We start from the raw sequence: 26,065 nt of genomic DNA, 5'->3' as shown, positions 1-26,065 counted from the left end.
ACCTTCCTTCTCACGAGATATCATAATCTTCTTTCCTTAGAGTTGTTTGATAGTATCGTAGCTTATCCGGCTTGCATGATAGTGTCTAAGGAACTTAAGAAGATGTTCCGATCTCGAGAGTGCGAGGTGTAACAAAATGGTTCTTGGAGTCCAACATACCGCATCAAATAGGGTCTTGTTCATGATATTGAAGCACGCCACAACTATGAATAAGAGACTATGAGATGTTTAGTAAAGTTTTCCTTTCTTTCATGATTTATGTTGTGCCCTAGAGTTGTCTCAAGGTTTCTCCTAACTAACAAATCATTTTGTGTCTTCTAGATCATGCCTCCAAGAAGGGTACCTCCACCTAGAGCAATGATTGAAGATGAGGACCAATCTCCTCCAGTTCCCGAAGCTCCACATTATGAGAAGAGAGTGATACATGCGGAATTTCAAAACATCATCTCTTTTTGGCCCACACCATAGCCAACCAAACAAACTAAGGCATTGTTCCTCCTTCTCCTCCTCAAGTGCCTACTCAAACTTCTAGGATTTGGATCTTCAAGAGAATAAATCCACTCAAGTTTAATGGTTCTAATGTAGATGAGGACCCTATGGAGTTCATTGAGGAAGTTTATTGAATTGTGGCTATCAAAGGAGTGCCTCCAAATGAAAACGCTGAGCTAGTATCCTATCAACTCAAGGGTATGGCAAGGGTTTGGTATGAGAATGGGTTGTTGAGAGGGGTAAAGATATGGAACCCATAGAATGGGAAGAATTCAAGGGATTCTTGCTAAATCAATTCTTTCCTTTAGAGCTAAGAGGGCATGAGTGTGAGGGAATATGTCCTTAAATTCACTAAATTGTCTAAGTATGCACCTTTCATGGTCTCTGACCCAAGGTCAAGGATGAGCAAATTCATCCCTGGTGTGTCTAATTTGGTCTCTAAGGAATGCAAGACGATCATGTTGGTCAAAGATATGGGCATATCTCGACTCATGACATATGCGGAACAAATCGAGGAAACAAAGTTGAGGGAGAGGTCAAGAGGATTCAAGAAGTATAGAGTGGATGGTGGAAGGTTCAATCCCCAAAGGTCTGGTTATAGTGGTAGTGGAATGGGCCAAGGTGGGCAATGATAAGTAGGGCAAAGTTCCACCAATACTCCTCCTCTAAGGGTCAACAAGGACAAGGGTGCTAATCTGATGGTTCCAAGGGATAATATTGGTGTTCAAGCTTTCCCCGCTTCCAAGAAGTGTGGGAAGATGCACAAGAAATAATGCTTAGTCTGCTCCAGTGCATGCTTCAAGTGTGTAAATCAGGTCACCAAGCTAAAGATTGTAGAGGTGGTGGTAGTAGACCTCAAGGGCAAATTTCTCATGGTTAACAAGCTCAAGGGAGTGGCCAACACACTAACTGCTTTGATGCCTTACATGGGAGACAAGAGGTTGAGGAAGCACTCGATGTTGCTATCGGTATATTAAAGCTCTTTGCTTTTGATGTATATGCACTCTTAGATTCGGGTGACAATTTGTTGTTTGTTAATCCATTCTTTGCTAATAGATTTGATGTGTTATGCGAAATGTTATTAGAACCCTATTTGGTGTCTACCGCCGTTGGTAAGTCAATTGTTGCTAGAAATGTCTATAAGGGTTGTGCCGTGTCTATCTTGAACAAAGTTATTACTTGTGATCTAATTGAACTTGACATGGCCCCGACGGAATTAAAAAGGTTGAAGAAATAATTAAAGGACTTCTTGGAAAAGGGATTTATTAGGCCAAGTTTTCACCTTGGGGTACTCCCGTATTATTTTTGATAAAGAAGGATGAGTTGCTTTGGATATGCATAGACTATAGGCAATTGAACAAGGTGCCATTAAGAAAAAATATCCGATTCTATTTGACCAATTGCAAGAGAAAAGTCATTTCTCTAAGATTGATCTCTAATTCGGCTATCATCAATTAAGACTAAGAGAGTGTGACATTCCTAAGACGACATTTCAAATAAGGTATGGTCACTTTGAGTTTTTAGTGACGTCGTTTTGGTTGACGAATGCAATGACAATGTTTATGAATCTAATAAATATGGTGTTTAAACCCTATCTTGATGCTTTTTTGGTGGTCTTCATTGATTACTTCCTGATTTACTCTTCGGATAAGGAAGAGCATAAGGATCATGTGAGAGTTGTGCTTTAAACCTTGAGGGATAGGCAATTGTTTGCCAAATTTAGTAAGTGTGAATTTTAGTTGAAAGAGATCGCATTTCTTGGTCACATAGTGTACGGTGATGGGATCAATATTGTTCCTAAGAAAATAGAAGTGGTAAGGAATTAGCCTAGACCATTGGCTCCTTCAGATATTAGGAGCTTTTCGGGTCTAGCTAGGTATTATAGAAGGTTCATTAAAGGGTTCTCTTCCATCTCATTTCCTATGATGAAATTGACTCAAAAGAAGGCAAAGTTCCTATGGATGGATCAGTGTGAGAAGAATTTCCAAATTTTGAAAGATCGACTTACCTCCGCTCCTATCTTGACTCTACTAGAAGGGTTAGAAGGGTTCATGGTGTATTGTGATACTTCAAGGATTGGTTTGGGTTGGTCTTGATGCAAAAAGACAGAGTTATAGCTTATTCTTCTAGTCAATTGAAAGTGTGTAAGGGTAACTACCCTACCTATGATCTTTAATTAGCGGCTATTTCTTTTGCTTTAAAGATTTAGCGGTATTACTTCTATGGGGTACATGCAGATGTGTTTACCGATCAAAAAAGTCTCCAATATGTGTTCACCTAAAAGGACCTCAATCTAAGGCAAAAGAGGTGGCTTGAACTCCTCAAGGACTATGACATGAGTGTGCATTATCATCCGTGTAAAGCTAATATTATTGCCGATGCACTTATTAGAATGTCTACGGAGAGTGTGGCTCATATTGATGAAGGGAAGAGAGAGTTGGTGAAGGATGTTCACCGGTTGGCTAGATTAGGGGTGAAGTTGAGTGGTTCCAACGATGGTGGTGTGTTTGTTCTTAATGGGTCCAAATCATCTTTGATGGTGGATGTTAAGCCAAAATAAGACTTTGACCCGACGTTATTGGAGTTAAAGAAGCTGGTGAAAGAAAAGAAGGTAGAAGTCTTTTCACAAGGAAGTAATGGGGTACTTCTCTACCAAGGTCGGTTATATGTTCTGGATGTGGATCGCCTAAGGAGTTTGATCTTGGAGGAGGCTCACAACTCTTCATATTCTATTCACCCCGGTTTGAATAAAATGTAGCGAGACTTAAAAGAGCTTTATTGGTGGGGTGGCATGAAAAAGGGACATAGAAAGGTTCGTGGCCGAATGTCCAAATTGCCAACAAGTTAAGGCCGAATGTCAAAGATCGGGTGGCCTAGCACAAGACATTGAAATCCCCACTTGGAAGTAGGAAGATGTGAACATGGACTTTGTAATAAGTTTGCCTCATACTTGGAAAAAACATGACTCGATATGGGTAATCGTGGATAAAATGACCAAGTCAGCTCACTTTCTATCGGTCAGTACATCATATAGCACCGAGGATTATGCTAAGTTTTATATTCGGGAATTGGTAAGGTTGCATAGTATACCTTTGTTAATTATTTCGAATCTTGGTACCCAATTCACTTTTCATTTTTGGAAATTATTTCAAAGGGGTCTTGGTACCAAGGTAAAGCTTAGTACTGCATTCCATCCTCAGACCGACAGGCAAACCGAACGGATAATTCAAACACTAGAAGATATGTTAAGGTCTTGTGTGTTGGAGTTTAAGGGAAGTTGGGATGACCATCTACCGCTAATTGAGTTCGCTTATAATAATAGATACCACTCAAGTATTGAGATGGCACCATTTGAGGCTTTATATAGGAGACGATGTAGGTCTCTGGTTGGTTGGTTCAAAGTAGGTGAGATGAGCTTTTTGGATCTCGACTTGGTGCTTGATGCTTTGGAGAAGATAAGAGACATTATATAGAGATTGAAGATGGCTCAAAGTTTCCAAAAGTCCTATTATGATACAAGGAGAAGAGATCTTGAGTTTAAGGTGGACGATTGGGTATACTTGAAGGTTTCACCCATGAAGGGTGTAGTTCATTTTGGTAAGAAAGGGAAATTGAGTCCTAGGTATGTACAGCCTTATAGAATCTTGAGACGTGTTGGCAAGGTTACTTATAAGTTGGAGTAGCCTTTGGAAATGGCCATGGTTTATCTGATGTTCCATCTGTCTATGTTGAGGAAATTTGTGGGTGATCCAAGTTTCATTATGCCTTTGGAAGTAGTCAATGTTTTGAACTATGAAGAGGTTTCGGTTGAAATTTTGGACCGGCAAGTTAAGAGATTGAGGAACAAAGAGTTGCATCTGTCAAAGTCTTTTGGAGAAATCAACGAGTTATAAGCTCTACATGGGAAGCGGAAGCGGATATGATGGAGCGATATCCTCATGTCTTTCACTCTACTTAAGCCTAAGGTACTAAGTTATTCGTGAATCGTTTAAGACTCCTATGTTTCAATTTTTAATAAGTCTCTCATATGCATGTATGTTCATGAAGTTGAATTTTAAAGTCATGTTTTATGTTAAGTATGGAAGTCTCATAGTTTATGCATGTTTATGTGTCATTGCACTTATGATGGGTTGTTAGTCCTCGTTCAATGTCCTTTTCTATGCTAATTAAATCTCATTCGAGGATGAATGTTCCTAAGGGAGAGATATTATAAGACCACATATGTTGAAAAGTCAAAGCAAAGAAAAAAACTCTGGAAAATAGATTGAATGGGCTTTTACGACTCAATTAACGAGTCGTAGGTACTTCTACGAGTCATATGACTGACTCGTAGAAGGGGTGTTGATATTGGAAATTTGACCAGGTGAGGGGTATGTTTACAAGTCAAGGGTACAACTCGTAGAAGTTTAGAAATGACTCGTCAAGAAACTTCAAAGGCCTAGACTTATAGGGTTTTCAGACCCTATAAGATGCATAGACAAAACGACGACTCATAGAAATAACTCGTAATGGAAGTTCAAAGATTCAGTCCTCATGGTATCTCAGATCCTGTAGGATGAGTCCTTTCTATGACTCATGGAGATGAGTCGTAGATGAAGTCCTGAGGGTCAGTTCTCAGGATCTTTCTCAGACCCTGCAAGACTAGTCCTCTCTATGACTTGTAGAAAGTCCTACGAGTCATAAGGGTCAGTTGTAAGGTCAGTTCCGGCCAATTTTTAAAAGGGTATTTAGGTTTTTTCCATGTTTTAACATTAAAGTGAGGTCATTTTGGGGATTGAATCTAACCTATCTAAAGACCCTCAGCTATCCCTAAATCCCTCATTCTTACACTTAGACTCAAACACATACAATCATTTCCTCTCAAGTTTCTTCTAAGGGTTTCATCTTCCAAGCTAGGGTTTTATCCCCAAGTTTCTTCAAGTCTCCATTTTCAATCATGAATTAGGGATTTATTCTCCAAGGTATGTAGGTTTTTATTCATGGGTCCTTCTACCCATGGAGCCCAAGTGTTTAAGGTTTTTCATATTATGACTCCAAATGTATAGATTATTGAATATTTAAAGTCTAGTTACCTATCTTTACTTGTATTGGCTCTTAAATGCATAAAATTGATGATTTACCAAAGGTCCTTAGGTGAAGGCATGAAAGAGCTTTACAGTGAATTGGTGGGTTGTTCCAAGCATGTTTTAATTGATGCACTCCATTACTTTCATGCATGGTAGCATGAATCTAAATGATTGAAAGTTGAATTAAATAGAACCCACCTAGTTTTATGATGTTTCAATGAAGTTTGAATAGAAAGTTTTTGACTCCAACTGAATATTTATTAAAGTAATGTCAATGATCAAAGGAGTCTTATGAAAGGAAAGAATGATGAAATGATGTATTCTACTTGTGAACGGAGAATTCTCACTTGTGTGAATCAAAGAAGGGTATTTAATGAGCTATTTTATCCTATGATGTTTGATGATCTAAAGCTATGTAAATAATTATGTTCTTATGTTATATTAAATTATTCTATGGGATTGACTTAGCCCTGAATGGGGCATTGAGGTGGGATTCCATAAGGGAATCCTAGTAGCAACCCCTTGTCTCATTAACTACATGCCAACATAAGAGCCCTTATAGGCTTAGGCTAGTGGATCCACAAATGGCCCTAAATGTTAAAGAAATGAATGAAGTTGATGGAGCTCTATCCGGCAAGTAGTCTCTCCATGACAACGTAGGAGGTTATGTTGGATTTCATTTAATAGCTCGCATGGTCTTAGATCTCGGTTAGAGTCATCTTCCCATAAAATAAATGTTTCAAATATTATTTATGTTGTTTTATTATGCATGCATCTACTTATGTACTATACCTTATAATGCCATAATGTTTTCATTGAATTGCATGCCTACATACTTAGTATAGTCAAAGTACTAACGCATACTTTTTTGCCTATATATTATCACCATGTAGGGACCGGCGTTGCTACACATTCACCTCCATGTGGCTAGTTGAATTTGTTGAAGGCCACTATTTTGGTGAGTTCCCATTTTTTGGGAATAGTATTCCTTTCCTTTTCTAGCTTATGTTTTGTAAAGATTTTTGGATACATTTCATGTTACTTGTTTCTATTTCAATTGAAGGTGAGCTAGGGACATGACTTAGTCCCCACCAAATCTATATGTAGAGGTATGTTTGGATACAAATGGATGATGATTTGGGGTTGTTAAAGACTTTCGTTCTATGTTGTTCTCCCTTAGTTCCGTTTCTCTTCTATTTACGCTTATTGTTCTTTGTCTTTACCAATGAAAGGCTAACGAATGCTAAGAAGCTTGGATGAGGTACATTTGGGTTCCTCATTCGATGTGTCACGTCTAGGCCTTAGGCTCGGGTCGTGACATCATATTAGGTGGTGTGTCTCACACCCCCTTTTTATACGGATTTTTCTAATTTATGTGATAGTATTGATTAGGGATTATTTTAATTTTTTATTCCAGAGTCACCACTTGGAATTGAGTTTTAGTGTTCCAAGTTACCTTTTTGAATCCATCATCAAAAGGAAATGACTTTTTATTTTGTCTGCGATAACAAAAGACCGGGTAAGAAATTTTGTAGTCAGAGGGGAATGTATTAGGCATCCCTCGAGTCCTGTGGTTCTAATACAGTCGCTTTTATCGAATTTTACTCAACTTAAACTATTTTTGGATAAATTGTGTCTATATGTCATAGTTCGCTGACATTTTTTATTATTGAACTTTATTGGCCTCAACCCAGATACATAACTGCATTCTTGGTTTTGACATACAATGGCTTAGAAGCGTAATTAATTTCTTCTCTCAAGTCATCACACATAATGATCTCTAACTACAATTTTAATTTTTATTAAATAAAAGTAAATTATTAAAACATTTTAGTCAAGGTGCATCACCGCATTCTTAAATATTCTTTAAATATCAAAAAGATGTGCAACCACATTCTTTATTGAAACAAAAAAAAAATTATTATTATTATTATTATCATTTTTAAGAAAAGACCTAGGTTCGTCTAATGTTAAAGGCAATTAGTCGCTTTTTTAAACCAAAGAGTATCATTTGAAAAAATATTTAGGCTGAGACGTATAACAACGACCTTTCCATTCTATTTTTTTTCAAGTCCTTATCTAAAACACATAACCATGGTCTTAGTTTGCGAATATAAGACATGCCTAAAATCTTCCTAAGGTTCGATTTATCCTAATGTTTGCCTATGATTTTAAATAGCCTAAAATAGGAACATAATAACAAATTATCTAGAAATTTAAATTCATTATCGAGAAATCAAACGATGCAACCATTCAAATATATTTTAATATAGTAGTGCCAAAGTTAAACACACAGAGAATCTAAACAACTTCATAACATTGTAATCAGGTTTTATATAATTGTGAAATCAAGCCACACAATCAATATCAAGTGTTACCTTATGTGAAAATAAATTTACGAGAAGAAAAGACTACAGTTAGAAACCACGAAAGCAAACCTCAAATGCAACCGTTGTTTTTTACTTTGTTGTTGTAGTCTTTTTTTTGTTTGTTTTGGCTCACTTTGTGCGTGAGTTTTTTTATGTGGTTTGAATAAGTTGTGTTGTTTTTTTGGTGTGTTGCTGGAAGGAAAACAATGTTTTAGTGTGTAGGTGATTGAACTTTTTCCAAGTGTGCAAATTCTTTTTTTTTGCTCTTTCTGCGTGACCTTTTCTTCTAATAGTGTTGTCCCCTCTTTTTTGTAGTTGTCAGGGTGCCTATATATGGTTGTATATAGGTAGAAGGTGTAAGGTGCAGGTAGGAGAATTGTGCAGGTGAGTGGAGTGGATGGTTGAGTAAATTGAGGGGAGTGGACTGTTTTTTCTTTTCTTTTTTTCGGGGGGTTTGTCCTGTATGTGTGTTCTATAGAATAGGTGTGTGTTTATGTCTCTTTTTGTTGTACAGATGAATGTTGTATATAGTAGTCTGAGGGTGTGAGATGTGTGTGTTTGTATATGTGTATATATATATATATATATATATATATATATATATATATATAATTAAGAAAAGTTATATAGCTAATCTAAAAATATAATTAAGAAACACTAGATTATTTATAAAAATCAAAATTAAAAGAAACATATATTTTTTGTAAATTTTCTTTTCTTTTGAAGAAAACTGAAAAATAAAATTTACTCTAAAATATGACTCCATTTTTGTAGTTTTCAAATCTTTTAAAATAAACCTATTGAAAATAAGAAAAAAATCAAAATATTTAAATTAGATATAAAAGAAATATTTAAGCACTAAATGGTGTAAAATCTCGGATTCGGTCAAAAATTACGTTTCTACTGTGTGAAACTTAGGATGTCATGTATTTTACTTGGATTGCTTTGTTGGTTACTTGTGTGGTACTTTTCAGCTTTTAATGCTTTATCAATATTGAACTGTTGGACCTAAAGCCGTGAGCTAGAACTACTGACGGGAGTTCCAAAAGCTTGCACTGTGATGGGTGTTACCCGAATGTGTGTTTGGGTGTTGTGATTTTTTTGTATGGGATTGAAAATTGTGTTGGTTTTTGCATATGGTTGAGTTTTTTCTGATAAGGACTTGGAATTTATAAGATGGGAGTTTAATCGGAATATTTGGTAGAACTTGAGACGTTATGATTTTAAAATGACAAAAATACTTTTTTACTTAATTGTCGTATTTTTGGCTACTTTTACTACTGATAAACCTGAGGTATCATTCCGTATGGCCCGCTGACTTAATTCTGGGTTACATTATTCTATGTATACTTGTTGATAAGTCTTCCTAACAAAAAGATTCAAGAACAATAATTTAAAAGGGAATTTAATGGAATAATTGATGGAAACTTATGACAATATTGAAAGATTATCGACCTCTAGCGCACTTTGAAGAAAACCCCAACTTCAAACCCTTAATTCCCACAAAAATCAAACTCGAATAGACCTTCGATGGAGGAAAATCTTAGAGAGTCAACGCTGAAAATCGTGGGGACTTATTGTATAAAGGCCTGGAAATTACTCATCACTATTGCGAGCCTCATGGATCATGATCATGAATAGAAACTTGAATATACCATCGTGACTGGTAAATCTTCTCTTGAGATTATGTTGAAGCTTTTTGCTTGGCACCAACAAAGCCAAAAACTAGACAACGCTTAGATGTTCGTTTGGGTGCTTGGGAGTCATTCGAGACCCCGTGGATACAAATGAACTATGCTACCCCCATCAAATTTGACACTCCATACTTACAAAACCAACGAAACTTTCATCGGAGGTCGTCTCAAAAAAATGGCCCCACACACATAGTTCTATTTTAGCTAAAGTCCACAAGGAAGCTTAAAATGAGCCCGGAAGATTTAGGACCCTAACCAAAGGTCCTTCTAAACTAAAATCGACGTTCTGGAGCTAACGGAACCATCAAAATTGTATTCTGAGGTCATTTTCCTGAAGTTTTGACCAAAGTCAAATATCTAAACTTTAAAAACTCCAAAACAAAAAAGCTTGCATAAAAATCAAATGAACGATCCGGTGACAAAACTATCAGTCCCATCAAGTTATAAATAACTTGGGACCGCTAAAAAAACTCTAAGCACCGAAAATACATGAAAATTGAAAAAATAACCTGGAGGGTCATTAATACACATGTAGAACTCAAAATTTTGCGATTCAAAGTGTTCTAGAAAGATAAATTGCATCTTTATGAATTTTATGTGCATGCAAAATCTAGCTATGTTGTTATCTACCCAAAAAGGGGATGAAGTACGGGACAAGTATTGTCCTGATATTATGATTTACAAATATTCATGTACTAGTGTTAGTATTTTGAGTATATATAAAAAAAATCGAAACTCATGTTTGGTTGGTTTGATACTCTCTAGAACCTAGATCTACAGTTTTATAAAGAGCACAAAGTTTATTTTTGTCGCTTACCCCTAAAATTTGAGTCACAATACAAGATAGTTGTTAGTCTAACTTTTATATAAAAATTTAATGTGATTTTCACCAATTGTGTTCACCTTGATACCTATCTTGTTTCATTTCACTATGAAAAAAAAAATCACTAGACTTATATAGATATTTGATTGTGTATTCAAAATGTATAAGCTATGAAAAATTATTTGAAGAAGCTGATAAATTTGTTTGGTTTATGTCGTAGAAGAGTTGAATCCTCAAGGTATAACTAATTATGTCCTAAAACGCCAAGATTTGTTTATAAACTATGACTTGTACACTCTTTATTTTTTTGAATATTTTGAAGTAGATTGAGCTTTTGTTAACCTTTTGAGGACTTTATACCATTGTATTGATATTATCTCAAGTATTGCAAGATATCCGTTAACTCACCCACTTATATGTATTGCTTATGACTTTTTTGTAGGAGCAATCACTATTATTCTAGGGTTACTTATAAACTTCAGCTTATTATTTATAAATTTTACTTTGCTTAATCTGAAAATGAGCATCTAAAATCCATTATTTTAGGGTTATGCCATTATATGAACATCTTTATCTTTATTATATATCATTAGTTTTGTTCCCTAAATTATATGCTTGACTAAGCAAATGAATAATTGCTAGATGAACTGGAAAGAAGAAAAGGTGGGTTAGGGAAGTTGAATTGGATTAGCGTGTAGAAAAACAAGTATTACACCTACCTTTTGTGATAAGAGTAAGGTGAAAATTTTAATTAAGGTGACAAAAGAGTTTTAAAATTAAGAAAAGTTGACTCAAGTCTTAATTATTGAGTAAAGGTGACAATTTTAAGATTAGTCCTAATGACACTGATTTTAAAAGAAAAATTTACATAAATGTACTACATTAAGAAAATATTTACCATTTATAGCAATAATATTTTTTTCACTGAACATTTATAATATAATTTTAATACATATTAGTGAAAATAATTTACAAAACTCATATAATACAAGTTTTATTCATGGATAATATATTTATCACATACTTTAATACACTTATAATACATTGTGTCAATTTCTTACCAAACAAGTATAATATATTTTAAAACACTTATAATACATTTATATTGCATGGATAATTCATTTTTAATACATGGCAGATATATCATAATATTGCTATATATTGCTATAAATGGTAATAAATAAAAAGTATCACTAAAATCAGTAATTACTTATTAAAAAGTGTTTTTCCTAGTAATTTTTCCATTTTAAAACTCTCAAATTTTATTAATTACACAAAAGCCCTATCGTTTCCATCCCACCTCCACTACTACCAATTCTTTCTCTTCTTCCTCCATCACCACCACCTCCTCTTCTTCCACCACCACCACTTTCTCCTCCACCCCGTTGCCACCTCCTTCTCCTCCACTGTCACTGCCACAACAACTATCACCACTACCTTCGTTGCCGTCGCCACCTCCACCACCACCAATTATTCCTCTTCTTCCTCCATTACCACCACCTCCTTGTCCTCCACCACCACCACCGTTTCCACCTCCTTCTCCTCCATTGTCGTCGCCATAACAACCAACATCTCCTCCTTCATTATTACCACCAATATCAACACCTTTTTGCAGCCATAACTATCCTCTCCCTCACCTCACAACCACTAAATTTGTTGCAATAGCTAAGTTATATGTTGCAATAGGTATCCTATCTGTTGTAACATATGTCGTCATCTGTTGTAACATATTGTTGATCGGTTGCAACATGCAACCTGGAGGTTACAACATATTGCTAAAATGTTGCAACAGGCTGTAGAAATAAGTACCAAAAATAAAATAAAAAGAGCGCAATGAAAATTGATGAACGTCGGCGGCGATAACAGCGGCAACAAAAACCATAAAGAAGAAGAAGAAGAAGAAGAAGAAAATAGAGGAAAAGAGAAGGAGAAAAAAGAAGAAGACGAGGGAGATAGAAATATGAAAAGAGAAAGAAGTAGAGAGAAAGGAATTAAAAATACAATGAAGAGGAAAATTTCAAATTTTGAAACTTAAAAAGTGAGGGAAGACTTTTAAAAAATTTCAAAATATTAATATACCCCAAAGTTTTTAATTAATCTAATCAAGTCTAATTTTCATTTAATCCCATTTGGCCAGTCAAAGTCACCAATATTAAAAATAAGACTAAGACCTCATTTTGTTTCCATTAAGATTCAGACGTTTGAATATGAATAAGCATCTGATTGTTAAGATGTACATTAAGATCTAGATATTAAATCTGAATACACATCTTGCACACGAGTGTACCTTCTAGGCTTATGGGGGTCCAGCTAGGTGCAGTTAGCTTGTAGAGTACTTTAGTTAGAATCTTTTCTACACTCGTGTGCATTTCATTACTTTACCTTAGAAATTCATTCCTGATCTCTATTCTGTTCTATTCCTTCTTTCTTATTGCTTTTACTTTTCAAGATGTGGTCTCTAGGTCTGAACACTGAATGATTACTACTATTTATTTTCAATATTTGAATGTGCATTTGAGCCTATATTCAAATATAAGATATAATACTTTTAATAGGAACATCAAACCTTTTTTGCAGCAAAATGAAGAAAAAACTTATTAAATAATACTAATCTCTATGTACTTATCCCACTCACTATGAGACATCGGAATAGTATTAGTTGTTGGATCATAACTATTGCCAGTCTTTTTAGTTATTGCAACCAAGCTTGATATTTTTTTTAAAGTAATCATAACTATTCTTCATCTGTTTTTGGGTAATAATAAAAGCAATGAGAGGTTTTCAGATCTATTTTAACCTTATTCCCTGAGTCTGGCTTCAAACTACTTCCAAATCTCTCGTTTAAGAACCTCAAGTATATACCTAGTTCAACAATAATAATATATTTAGTGTAATCTCAGCAAAAAATGTGATTATACAAGCGAGTTTGAGTGTTTGACTGGACTAAAATAAAATTCTAATAAAATGCCACAAGTATATACATAGTTCAACAATAATATATCTGGTATAATCTCACAGAGGGTTTGATCATACAAAGTCTCGATAAAATTAGTGGCCTAAAACAATTTTTTAATAAACAATCTCAAGTATGTACATAGTTCAACAACGATAATATATTTAGTGTAATCGCACAAGTGGATTTAATGATTAAAGAGTATCAATAAAATTAATGGTCTAAGACCAAATTCTAATAAGATGTCAAGACCTGATTTCTCAGGTCATGACAGCACCTACTAACACCCACTAGCAGATAAGCCTAACTCTTTACCCTTATCCCAAAACCAGCAGCAACGGGCTATCCAGCGGAAGATGAACAAATAAAGTGAGAAGATAAATAGCAATGAGAAAAATGAGAACAATTGAAATAAAATACAAAGAACTACTACAAGACCTGGCATCAGTCAGTAATCGAGAACCTAAATCAAAATAGGAGTACAACGCCTTTAAATTGCAAATATAAGTGCAGGTAGTCTTCAAAAGTAAGTAAAGACTAGTCCTAGCCCGAAATAGATGGAAGTTGGCAACTCCGAACACCAGGAGCTCACCCGATCTCTGAATCAACTGTTGCTCCACATCATTCCAAATCAATGGCAACAAATCATACTATGATTTAAAGGATGCAGAAGTGTAGTATGAGTACCAATGAATGGTACTCAGTAGGCATAGCCCGACTAAGCTCCACAGATAAATCAAGTATAAATAACACATAACAAGGTAAAATACAACACAAGTAACCAATAAAGAGCTAACAAATTGTAGTACATGAAATAAGGGTAAAGAGATAGGTTACGTTTAGAAAAAAGAACAGAGTCAAGAAACACACCTGAAAACACAAACCAAAAACCTATTTATAATAAGAAGATAACATAGGAGTCAACTAATCTAGAATGGAATACTAACTGTCACTGCTAAAACACATAGCCACCTAATGACTAATCCCCTGAACCTAGCAAAAAAAATACCAACCACAAGTCCAAACTAGGACACCATGTAGAACAACTACAATACAACAAGAGGTAAGTAAAAGTATATTCAAATAATAACCGATAAGACGCCCATACCACTGAAAAGTACAAACAATAACAAATATACCCCCATAAAATAGGGGGACCAAATAGCAAGCAAGTATACTAGTGATAGGCGATATTGATGAATACAAGTCTGTAGTAAAAAATCAATAACATCATCGGTGGCTCTCAAGATTAACAATAAGTGTATAGACCTACCCCGGCCCTTGGCCTACTAGGTGGGACCCATGCAGCTCCCCCATCCATTTTAGTGGTGCACTAGATAGAGGGGTCTATAGGGGACGCAGGAAGTCCATATACACTGCATGGACCTGAACCAAGTCTTACATAAACATATAGTATCCCCATAGTGGTACCAAAGATTGAGTAGTCAAGCCAATGTAGAAAAGGGTGACGCTGCAATAAATAATCAAGTATAGGCTAAAGGCATCTCATATGCAGCCAGAATAGAAAAAAGGCGACGCTGCGCTGGATATCGATAAAACTGAGTGCATCCTCGATGCCTCTAAAGCTATCAGTAAAAAAGGAGTACATCCTCGACAACTCATAAATCTCAAAATCATTGCCCAAATGATCCAGATGGTATGACTCCCATTAAAACTAGTTTTAAAAATAGTAAAAGTGTGAGAAACCCTTCTCAAAAACAGTAGTGAAACCCCCATAAAGAATCTGGGATCATACTACAAAACATGTGAAATTGCTCAATCAATTCAAATATCCCATCACTAGCATCCAAGCAAGAAACACACACAGTCTGAATAGTACATCAAGTCATACCATACGAATAAGGCAAAGGAATAACATGGGTAAAATCGCTCCTCGAATATAGCCTTGGGCCCAACAACAGATAATATATATATAGAGAGAGAGAATATAGAACACAAGACACTGATTTTATATACACTTTTTCTGATAATGAAGACATAGACATAAATTCTATAAAGTCAAAAAGAACTAATGGAACAAACTAGTTCCTCCAGTGCAAGCCCTTTATAGAGAACAACCCCTACTCAGCCAGTAGAAATGGGTACAGGAAATATACCTAGAAGGAAAATATATAAGTTAGATCCAAACACAAAAATAAAGATAGAAAACCTAAAATCAATGGGAAAAAGAATGTCGTTAAAAGAACATATTAGAATACAAGAATGAGGAAATAAAGGAAAAATATTAAATATAGACGCACATGATCTATAAATGTGGAATATAGTTGTAGATTTGTGGAAAGAAATAGTAGTTGCAGATTATATAAAAATCTATATTGAAACAGATACTGAGACAATGTATAAACACTTAGAAACTTTCCTAGGAGAATCTGCAAAAGCCGTATGGGAAGCATTTAAATCAGACTTTCCTCAGGAGTTCCAAGCCTTATTATGTTTGTGACCAAATCCTTTTAATTTCATAAATAAAATACATAGTGGTTTGATAAGATTACAAAGAAATGTTTTAATCAAGCTAGAACAATTAAATATTTCAAATTGGTTTATATAAAGAAATTTTTAAAAGACTATTTCTACTATTGTACAATAGTGGAAATACCTTTGATAGAGAATTAGGAAAGAAATTATTTAATAAATTACCAGGAGCTTTAGGAACAAAAATAGAAGATAGATGGTATAAAAGCGAAGGAGTAGTTCAGGAGTAGTTCAGAATCCAATGGCTAAATGATCTATTGGATAAAAAATACAACATGTAATGGAAATATTAATAGAAAAATGTACATATATACAAATACAGAAACAATTAAAATAAAATGAGATGAATTTCTGCAAAACCATGATATATACAACACAAAGTTATGATAAAGAACAATATAAACCAAGAAGATATAAAAGAATATCTAATAATAACCAGCGTCCATATAATCGTAGAAAATACTACTTATGTAAATCTTCAACTAAGAAACCATATTTAAATAAAGACAGTTATGTTAGAAAATATAGAAATGATAGAAACTTAGAATGCTTTACTTGTGGAAGTATAGAAACTTAGCAAACATATGTCCAAAAAGAAATAATACTAGAACTGAAAATTCTCAATTAATAAAAGATTTTCAAGAAATATTACTAAATGTAGATAAATACATGTTTGATAATGAAAGTATATATTCTATTATGAGTATAGAATTAGAAGACAGAACTCAATCGGATTCATCTGATTCCGAAAAAGATGATTAGTAAATGAAATAGGATTAGAAATAAATGGGTTAGAATTAGATGATTTACAAGTCAGTACTATAATTAATATTATACAAGAATGTAATCATGACTTTGAAAGACAAAAAGGTATAGATAATAATCAATGTAGTATATTTAAATGATACCCTAACAAAATAAATAGAGTTAAATGTAAGAAACGTTATATGGAAGCTTGTATTAGTTGCATAGAAGATAAACTAAAAATAAAAGTTACTAAAAAACAAGAAAATACAAAAGTTAATCAAACTACTAATCTAAGGTTATTAACAGTAGAAATAGGGTTAAATAAATTAGAACAAAGATTAGCTCTATTAGAAAAAGGAAAAGACAATACAGAAAACGAAGAAGACACATCTACACAAGAAATAATACATCAAGAACAACTGTATCAAGAAACAGAATTAATGAACTTAGAAGAACAAAGTCCTAGTTTATTTAACATGTAATGTAGATAAAAAATTTGGTACAATAAGGATATTAGCGAGAATTAGAATGAAAGATATAGAAATAGAAACATTGGCTTTAATAGATACTGGATGTTCAAGTTGCCTAATATATAAGAAAATAGTACAAGATTTATTAAAAATTTTGCCTAAACCAATTGCAGCAATGCAAATGGATGGATCCCATAATATATGTGAATATTATATAGATAAAGCAAAAATTAGTAAGAGACTTAAAGATTTAGTAATAGGATTACAATTTATGTTACAAAATAATGAAAGTTGTTTAATATCAAGAGATGGAGTAATTTTCTTCAAAAAGACTACTCATACACCTGTACAAACCACTAAATTTAAAATAAAAGAAAGATACGCTATAGACAATAAGATAACAGATACATCCTCTACACCCTCAACAACAGCTCAAAACCCACTGTCATGTTGTGATGACTGTGTTAATGACAATAGATATTGTCAAAATAAAAATTTATATGAAGAAGAAGTAAATTATGAAGAAGACAAAATATTAGAAAAAGACTATACATTAATAAATATAGAAATTGAATTTTATAATTTTCAAACAGGAATAGATAGAATAGGAAAGGTGAAAAGTCCCAAAGATTTAGATAATATAGTACAAATACTAGATGAAATGGAAATCATAGGGGAATAACCCTTAATACATTGGGGCGCTAATAAAATAATGTGTAAATTAGACATTATAAATTCAGAATATACAATAAAGACAACAGCTATAGAAGAAACTAATCAAGATATAGAAGAATTTAGTACACAGAGTAAAGAGTTATTAAAACTAAGAGTAATTAGAAAATCTACCTCTAAACATAGATCTGCTGTATTTATGGTAAAAAATCATAGTGAACAGGTCAGAGGCAAAGCTAGAATGGTAATAAATTATAAAAGATTAAATGATAATACTAGAATAGATGCATATAAATTACGTGATAAAAATAAATTAATTAATAGAATAAAAGGTAGAAAGCTATTCTGTAAATTTGATTACAAATCAAGATTTTGGCATGTTAAAATGCACACAGATAGTGTAGAATGGACAACATTCACTTGTCTTAAAGGACATTTTGAATGGTTGGTCATGTCATTTTGTTTAAAAATAGAACCACCCATACTTTAGAGGAAAATGGATGACATGTTTCGTAGACTATAAATGTTACACTCGGTAAAATTATCAAAATACCCCTAAACTAAAGAACGCTCGCATAACGCATTTTTCTTAACTTTTTTGGTCAATCCAAGGCCAGAATATTGATCAAGAGGAAACATTGTGTGGGAAATAGTCTTGGTTAAATTTTAGGTCAACCGGATTGAAAGATAAATTTTTGGAGTGAAATGACAAAAAGTAGAGTGTGTGAAAGGTCCACGTCGCGAACCTGACGCTGACTTACACTTAATCTCATCTTGGTTATTTTCTACGAGGTTAGAATTCGATTGGAAAATTTTCAAAAGAAATTGCACTATGAGGGAACCAGTTCGCATCGCAAACCTGGTCCCCTACAGGCCAATTGTTTGCCCGTTTTTAATTTTAAGGAGGAGAATTCTGGTCTTTTCCTCATCCCTCCTATACTTATCCCATGAAAAATAGGTCATTTTCAACCTTAAAGGAGTTCTTAAATGCATTCCTAAGTCTTTTATGCTAATTTAACTTAAAATCTAGGGCTAAGGAGTGGAGAAGAGGCTAAGGTTCAATAGATTCAAGATTGATTGTCCTATCTTCATCCCAGGTATGTAAGGCTACTCATAACATATATTGAGTTCATCCACATTCCCTACATCTTCAGTTTTTCTTAGTTGAGATGAGTTTCAAAGTTTCATGAATCGAGTTCTTAAATTATCTATCATTCTTATTGAGTTCGTATATAAATTTTCTTGTGTTCTTGTACATGTATTATGATATTCTTTGATGAGCTTCTTGAGTTGAGTCTTGTTGAGAATATGGATTCGTATTTTCATTCACATGAACCCTAATTGAGATTTCATTTATATTTTATGCATTGATGGAGTTTTATTAAAGAATGATTTGTGAATGTTTTGCATTAAATATTTTATGCACTATTTTGAGTTTAAAGAGTAAATATTTTCACCTTCAATTGAGGAAGAGTTTGAGCATGAGTTTGAGAAATTCCTTAATTATTATATTGAGCATGAGTGTTTTAAATATATACGAGTTAAGCATTATTACATTAAGACATCTATTTTGAGATTAAGTTGAGAAGTTAAATTATATTCTTATTTTAAATGCATTCACTAAGTTGAGGTTATACCTATTTTAAAGAGAAGAAATGAGTTGAGGAGTTAAGTTATGCTTTAAATGCATTCTTTGAGTTGACATGAATTGAGTCTTGAGTTAAAATCCTAAAGAGACTAAATGAGTAAATTGAGTAAATTCTCTCACGTATTGTATCTGAGCATAATAGAATATCTTGGGAGTAGTATTGAGCACTGATACGGGGTAATCCCATAAACTACGTAGCCGGCGTATGATAAAGGCCAATCCTATCTTGTCCCAAAAGAAGATGTTTATACTGGATCTATGAGTTTGAGAGTCATTTGCCCTGGCAAGGTATTAGATGGCTGCAGCAACATCAATTTTAAGTGTTGTATCATCACTAGCTCATAAGTGATGGTTATCGGTTAGAGAAACTCCCTTACTGTATATTATTTAAAGCTTTTGTATTATTTTACTTCATACTTTATTGAGTTGAGTCATTTCGGAGTGAGTCTCATGAGTTGAGTTAAGTTGAGTTGTGTTGAGTTGATTTGAGTGTCCTTGAGTAAGTTTCCTTTCAGCTATATTACATACTCGTATATTTTTTGTACTAACGTCATTTGGCCTGTATCATTTTATGATGCAAATACAGGTGATAGAGGTCTTCAACAGACGCATCGTAGAAGATTAAGACTCGTCCAGCTTTTGGTGAGGCCACCTTACATCCAGAGGACTTTATTTATGGTTTTGTCATCCATTCCTTTTGATAGTCATTTGAGGTAGCCTTGGACTTGTCTTGGCACCCTTCTAGTATTGAGTTAGAGGCTTCATAGACAGGGTCAGAGTTGAGTTAGATGGATTTGTTTTAGAGTTTATCGTAAAACTTAATTTTAATTATTGAGCACCTGACATTGAGTCACTTCATTCTTGAGTATTTCCGCATGTTATTTCATGATTCATGATGTTGTGAGTGCCCACTTGAGTTATCTGTCTTTTTAGTTATGATGAACCTTCAGTTGAGAGTTTGGATGTATGACTGGACCAAGTGGCTCGTTTGGGGACTAACAATGATCTTTGAGTGCCGGCTACATCCAGGGTACCTTTTCGAGGCATGACAAATTTTGTATTAGAGCACAGAGTTCAAGAGTCCTAGGGAGTCTATGAAGTCGTGTCTAGTAGAGTCTTGTTTATGGGTGTATCGTGCACCAGACTTATAATCAGAAGGCTATAGGACATTAGGAATTGTTTTACTTCTTTCGTTCTCTGAGTTCATGCTAGAGTGTTTGACTCTAAAAGTTCCTTCCTAATTTGTGCGTTACACGTTTGCAGATAACTCCTTCAAAATGCACCACCAGTCAGAGAAATGCCACCAACCTTGAGGTCCCATAGACTGAGATACCTCCACCATCTAAAGTGAGGACTAGGGACCGACCTACAATGTCTACCGAGGCACCCCAAGAGTATGCTACTCAGTCAGCTCCTACTTCAGAAGCTGAGTTCAGAGGTGCCATTACTATGCTCACCTAATTGACAGTTAGCCAGAGAGGTAACCAGATTTTAGTGGCTCCCAGCTTTAGCTCCCAAGAATCGCCAGCTTCGGTGAGAATCTGAAACTTCTCGAGGATAAATCCACCAGTCTTCACGAGTTCTAAGGTTTAGGAAAACCCTCAAAATTTCATTGATGAGATATGGAAAGTACTGAGAGATATGCATGCTACTGAAATTGAGGGGATTGAGTTGATTTCCTATCAGCTCAAGGATGTCGCTGACATTTGGTATAACCAGTGGAAAGAAGGAAGGGGTGAGGATGTTGAGCCTACCGTTTGGAATGAATTTAAGAGTGATTTCCTTGACCACTTCTTTCCCAGGGAGTTGAGGGAGGCAAAGGCAGAAGAGTTCATGAACCTGAAGTAAGAGAGGATGACCGTGAAGGAGTATGTATGGTCTCAAGTTCATACAGTTGTCCAGGTTTGCTCTACAGATGATTCTCGATGCAAGAGCCAAGATAAGGAAATTTTTATCAGGCTTGAGCAAGCAGCTGAAGGAATGCTAGGCAGCCATGTTGATTTTAGATATGGACACCTCCAAGCTCATGGTGTATGCTCAACAAGTTGAGGATAAAAAGAAAAAGGATAGAGAAGAAAAACAGAGTAAGAAGGAAAAATCCGCAGGACATGAGCCTGGTTAGCAGAAGCAAGTTAATGGTAATAGATCTTTATTTTAATAGAAGTCATCTGGTTATGCCCTGTGATCAGCCAGTGCACCTGCACTCAGCCATAGGTATGATCAGAAATCCCAGAGTCACCATAATTTCAGGTCTTAGGGTTCTTAATCCCATGGAAGTATGGAACAAGGCCCTAAGGGGAAGCCGACCTACTGTAAGTCCGGTAAAATCCATTTGGGGGAGTGTCGAGAGGGCACCAAGGGCTGCTATAACTATGGCAAATTGAGTCACATTCCGAGGGAGTGCCCTATGTTGGGCGATAGAGCTTAATCTTCATCTACGGCACCACCAAGCCGAGGTAACCATAGAGGAACAACTACAAGTAAAGGCAGAGGTGCAAACCATTTATACGGTATGGCAAATCACCAAGACTAGGAGAACACACTCGATGTTGTCTTCAGTATAATTCGAGTATTCTCTTTTGATTGCGATATTTTACTTGATTCGGGTGCCACTTTGTCATTTGTGACCCTTTATGTGGCAAATAAATTTGATAGAACTCATAAGTGTCTTCTTGAAACTTTATGTGTATCTACTCATGTTGATGAGTCTATCTTAGGTGAGAGGGCCTATAGAGATTGTATTGTGTCAATCTATCACAAGGATACCATGGATGACTAAGTTAAGTTAGACATGTTTGATTTTGATGTAATCATTGGCATGGACTGGCTTTATACTTGTTATGCCTCTGTTGATTGTAGGACTCGGGTCATTAAGTTCAGTTTTTCAAATGAGCCTATCTTAGAATGTAAAGGTAGTCTTGTTGTGCCAAAGGGTAAATTTATCTCCTACCTTAGAGACAGAAATTTGATATCTAAAGGGTGTATTTATCACATCATTAGAGTAAAAGATGATAGTGTTGAGTCCCCTACTCTTGAGTCAGTCCCGATTGTAAATGAGTTTCCTGAAGTATTTCCTGAGGATCTGCCCAAAGTCCCTCCTGATAGAGAAATAGATTTTAGGATTGATGTCCTTTCCGATAAGCAGCCTATCTCTATTCTTCCATATAGAATGGCTCCTGCAGAGTTGAATGAGTTGAAAGAGCAGTTGAAAGATCTCCTAGATAAGGGATTTATTATGCCAAGTATCTTACTTTGGGGCGCTCCTATCCTATTTGTGTGAAAGAAAAATGGATCTCTTAGGATGTGCATTGACTATAGGCAACTAAATAAGGTCACGGTAAAGAATAAGTAACCTCTCCTCATGATAAATGATTTGTTTGACCAACTTCAGGGTGTCTTCTATTTTTCAAAGATAAACCTTAGATCGGATTACCATCAACTGAAAGTGAAAGAATGTGATATTCCAAAATAGCCTTTCAGACCCGTTATGCCCATTTTGAGTTCTTGGTCAAGTCCTTTGGGTTAACTAATGCACCAACAACCTTTATGGATCTCATGAATTGGGTGTTCAAGCTATATCTTGATATGTTCGTGATTGTCTTTATTGATGACATTCTAGTCTACTCCAAGAATGAGGAAGAGCATGCCTATAACCTTAGAGTTGTCCTTCAGACTCTGAAAGACAAGAAGTTGCATGTAAAATTCTCCAAATGTGAATTCTAGCTTGCATCAATGGCATTCCTAGGCCACATTATATCTGGAGATGGTATTTGGGTTGATACCCAAAAAATTTAAGTAGTGAAAAATTAGCCCAGACCCACATCCCCAACTGATATAAGAATCTTCTTAGGTTTGGCTAGCTATTATCGAAGGTTTGTAGAGGTATTGTCCTCTATATCATCACTCTTGACTAAGCTGACTCAAAATAAGGCTAAGTTCCAATGGTCCAATGCTTGTGAGGAGAGTTTTCATAAATTGAAGAACAAAAGTGAACATCGCTCATGTTTTGAACTTGCCGAATGGAATAGAGGATTTTGTAATCTATTGTGATGTGTCTAGAGTTGATTTGGGTTGCGTGTTAATGTAGAGGGGTAAAGTGATAGTTTATGCTTCTAGACATCTTAAGAATCATGAGAAAAATTACCAAACTTATGACCTTGAGTTGGCAGATGTGGTATTTTCTCTCAAAATTTGGTGCCACTATTTGTATGGAGTGCATGTTCATGTGTTCACTGATCATAAGAGTTTGTAGTATGTCTTTAGTTAGAAAGAACTCAACATGAGGCAGAAGAGATGGATAAAGTTGATCAAATATTATGACATAAGCATTCTCTACCACCCAGGTAAAGCTAATGTTGTTGCATATGTTTTTAGTGGGTTGTCTATGTGTAGCAATGCCCATTTAGAGGAGGGAAAGAAAGAATTGGCTAAAGAGGTGCATAGATTAGCTCGATTAAGAGTTCAACTTGAGGAGAATAATGAAGGTAGAGTTAATATTCAGAATGGGTCTGCATCATCCCTTGTGGCAAAGGTGAAAGAGAAGCAAGACCAAGATCCTACCCTCCTTCAGTTGAAAGAAACTGTTTACAAACAAAAGGATATGGTTTTCTCTAAAGGGAGAGATGGTGTGTTGAGGTACCAGAATAGATTGTGTGTCCCGAATATTGATGATGTTCGAAAAAGGATTATGGATGAAGCTCATAGGTCTAGATAATCTATTTATTTGGGTTCTACAAAGATGTATCGTGACTTAAGATAAGTCTACTGGTAAAGTGGAATGAAGAGAGATATCGCTGAATTTGTTTCCAAGTGTCCTAATTGCCAACAGGTTAAAGTTGAGTATCAAAGGCCATGTGAGTTAGCTCAAAATATAGATATTCTAGAGTGAAAGTAGGAGATGATCAATATGGACTTTATTCTAGGTTTGTCGAGGTCCCGAAATCAGCATGATTCAATTTGGGTGATTGTGGATAGGATGGCTAAATTATCCCACTTCTTAGCAGTTAAGACTACTGATACCGTAGAGGACTACGCAAGATTGTACATCCAGGAGATCATCAGATTGCATGGGATTCCCTTGTCTATTATCTCACATAGAAGAGCCCAATTCACCTCTCAATTTTGGAGGTCTTTTCAGAAAGGACTGTGTTTAAAGGTGAATCTTAGAACATCTTTTCATCCCCAGAAAATGGCTAGGAAGAGCGCACTATTCAAATAATGGAGGATATGTTTAGGGCATGTTTACTTGACTTTAAAGGTAATTGGGATAATCACTTACCTCTCATTGAGTTTGCATACAACAAAAGCTATCATGCAAGTATTCAGATGTCTCCCTATGAAGCTTTGTATGGGAGGAGATGTAGATAACCAATTGTGTGGTTTGAAGTTGGTGAAAGTGAGTTGATTGGGCCTGATCTTGTTCATTAAGCTATGGAGAAGGTGAAGGTTATTCGAGAGAGGCTGAAGACAACCAAAAGTCGCCAGAAATCTTATACTAATATGAGGAGGAAAGACTTAGAGTTTGAGATGAGTGATTGGGCATACCTAAAAGTGTCACACATGAGGGGTGTTATAAGGTTTGAGATAAAGGGAAAGCTCAGTCCCCGATACATTGGCCCTTACCAAATTGTGAGGAGGATTAGGAGGGTCGCTTATGAGTTGAAGTTACCTTTTGAGATAGCCGATATTCATCCAGTAGTTCACATCTTGATGTTGAAGAAGATTTTGGGAGATCCTTCATTGGTAGTTCCCAATGATAGAATTGGAGTTAGAGATAGCCTGTCCTACGAAGAGATTCCAATTCAAAACCTTGATTATTAGGTTCGCAAATTCAGGACCAAAGAGATTGCCTCATTCAAAGTCCTGTGGAGAAATTAACTTGTTGAGAAAGCCATGTGGGAAGCTTAGGAAGATATGAAAGCTAAATACCTGCATCTATTCGTGCATAATGATGAGAATGATAAAGGTGATATCTCTACTCTTGACTTGAACTGATTTATCTATTCTTAAGTCTAAATAGTTGATTATCTAAATTGTTGGATTGGATTAATTGGTCGATTTAATTAAGTCTCAATTGTTATTAATGTCTTGATTCCATTTCTAATGGCTCTTCATTCGAGGACAAATGATTCAAAAGAGGAGATAATGTTACACTCGGCAAAATTATCAAAATACCCTTAAACTAAAGAATGCTCGCATAACTCATCTTCCTTAACTCTTCGGTCAATCTAAGGCCGAAATATCGATCAAGGGGAAAAATTATGTGGGAAAATGGTTTTGGTTAAATTATAGGCCAACCGGATCGAAAGATAATTTTTTGGAGTGAAATAACTGAAAGCAGAGGAGTGTACAACAGGTCCGCATCGCGGACCTGACGGGGACTTACACTTAATCTAATCATTGTTATTTTCTACGGGGTTAGAATTTAATCGGAAAAATTTCGAAAAAAAAATGCACTATGAAGGAACCAGTCCACGTCGCAGACCTGGTCCCCCACAGGACAATTTTCTATCTGTTTTTAATTTTAAGGAGGGGCATTCTGATCTATTCCCCACCCCTCCTATACTTAGACCACGACTAAAATAGGTCATTTTCAACCTTAAAGTAGTTCCTAAATGCATTCCTAAGTCTTTTATGCTAAT

The sequence above is a fragment of the Solanum dulcamara genome, chromosome 10 (assembly GCF_947179165.1).
Source record: "Solanum dulcamara chromosome 10, daSolDulc1.2, whole genome shotgun sequence".
Classification (NCBI taxonomy): Eukaryota; Viridiplantae; Streptophyta; class Magnoliopsida; order Solanales; family Solanaceae; genus Solanum; species Solanum dulcamara.
This window is presented reverse-complemented; position numbering follows the sequence as displayed.